Raw genomic sequence first — 2338 nt, 5'->3', positions numbered from 1 at the left:
GCATGTGTGTTGAATTGATGGTGAATTTTACAAATCTATGTTTTCTTGTTATTTTAATAACCTTGTTAACATTCTTTTTGCATTCATGACCATCATAGTGTTTATTTTATTGCAACTGCAATGCTCTGAGCTTATATATGCTGTAGGCCAGCATAGAAGCTGTACTATTTAAACTGTGAATTCCTCCTTTTCCTTGACTGCCTGCCAAGATGATGCCTAAATACTTTATTCTGGTCACTCCTTCCAGGAGGTCAAACGTCCAGATGGCTTTCAAGGCACATTGCAAGAGCTGACAGGGTTGAGACCTGCTAGGTAAGAGAGGCTTCAGAAGTTCAAGAGCTGGAAGACCCCAGCTGAGCAGTTCATCACCAATGCCCTATACTTATTTAACTTRAGTCAATTTAGATGCTTCAGCTGATCTCTTTTGCTGAGGATCAGACCTGGCAAGCAATAGCCTTACAGGAGCCCATATGTTGTAAGCTTTTATGCTATAAAGTGCTTTTGAGTTATGCCTAAAACATACCCTACTCTCAGGTGTGCTTCCCTGTGAGTCACTGACCGTGTTCCCCATCAGATAAAGTCTCTGAAGGGCTCACAGTAACTCAAGCCTTCATTAGCCTTCGTAACATCATTATGAAGCCTTGGTGTCTCACATGTATGTAGCTGAAGAGGCGCCCAGCTTTGTTCAGGGACTGGGAAGGCATCAGCATCCTGCTGACCAGCTTCTGGCCTCAAACGTGTCAAGCAGGCTGGGTAACTAGTGCTGCCATGTTATTTCAGCCTGCCCATGTTCCTCTAAGTGCTGSTTGGAGATAATGACAGGCACATGCTACGCACTGTAAAATCAAATGGCAAATGCATAAATTATTGAGCACCAGCTGTTTCCCCAGGCCTGTGCAAACATGCTGAGCAAGAGAGAAAATAGCAACCTCCTTTGCAGACGGGAGTGACAGTGTTCCCTGTACTGCAGGCCCAGCTGGATTGGGACACATCAGTTATGGAGCAATCCATAAGGTCTGGTATGAAAAGAGTGCTAAGGCCATTAATAGGATAATGCAACAGAGAGCAAGATAATAAGAAGGGAAGAGGACTCAAAAAGGTAACACAGAAGAAATAAGCTCAGAGGAAGATGAGGCCAGGAAGAGCAAGGAGAAGATGTGCTCAGGATGATGGCCCTGCTGTTTCTGGGGCACTTGCACAGTTGCTTTTACCCAAGATGGTTTCAGCAAGGACATTCTCACTGTGGCTCCAGGGACAGAATAATGAACCACAKCCCAGGGCAGTGGAAGGGGGCCTTCACCATTAAGCTTTGCAATGGGAACCTGCATTCAACCCATTGCATCCTGAGATGACACCAGCAAGAGCTGGTGTGAGCATCTGCCGATGAGCAYGGCACCTGGCACTGCTCCTGCTGGGGTCTTCGCCCTCCTGGCCCTCCCATTTAAACACTGTTTGCTTTGCTAATCCTCCTGCTGCTCTCTCTCACTTCTCTTATCACTTACACACATTACAAGCTGAGCCAGGACAGAAGGATATGCCACAGCCAACCCTTTCTGTCTTCCACATCAGCCTGATCTGTTCCTGGCCTTTGCGAAAGGCGTGTTCCAAGGGGAGCAACCCTTGCATTCAAAGGAGCAACAGAAGCAGGTCTCTGGTTCCAGTCAGTAGCAGCTCCTCTTTCTCTAGGCTGTTTGCATTTCATTCCCCAAGAACGTTTGTCACTCAATAGTCTATCCAGTTAACTTCTTCAGTGGCAAGAAGTTCCCTCTGGAGCTGGCAGTGAATAATAGGCCAACCAACACCAAGATGTGCAAGTCGCTGGTCYAGCATTGTTCCTGGCTCAGGTTAGTAGCATTTCCATATAAATAGGCTCCCTCAAAGACAGGAGAGAATATATTATTCCAAAACAAACAAAAAAGATGGATATGCAGTTTTACATTTTTCAAGACTGCACACAAAATCATTTTCATTCTGCAGCCCACGAAGGATTCTGGGTAAAGCTTTTCGACTTGATCAGCTCTTGTTATCCAGATGTCAGAGTTTTTCACTACTTTTGTTTTGACTCTTGCAGATACATTTCTCTTTGTGTTCATTGCCTGGCCACATTTTCAAGAAATACTCCAAGAAAGACAGGTATGAATTTATTTCTTTTCTCTTTCCATGTAATTTCTCCATTCAGCTTACAATTTTTGGTGGCAATTTAACAGCTTTTACAACTTACATTCCTGTCTTTTTCTTGGTTATTGTTACAGAGGAGAAAGTCACATTTTTTCACTGCAGTTTTTCAGAATTTTACTGTCACTCTGTTTGAGACCTTTTTTTTTTTTTTTTTTTTTTT

Source organism: Rhea americana, unplaced genomic scaffold, assembly GCF_003343005.1.
Source record: "Rhea americana isolate MKP2758 unplaced genomic scaffold, rheAme1 scaffold_128, whole genome shotgun sequence".
NCBI lineage: Eukaryota > Metazoa > Chordata > Aves > Rheiformes > Rheidae > Rhea > Rhea americana.
This window is presented reverse-complemented; position numbering follows the sequence as displayed.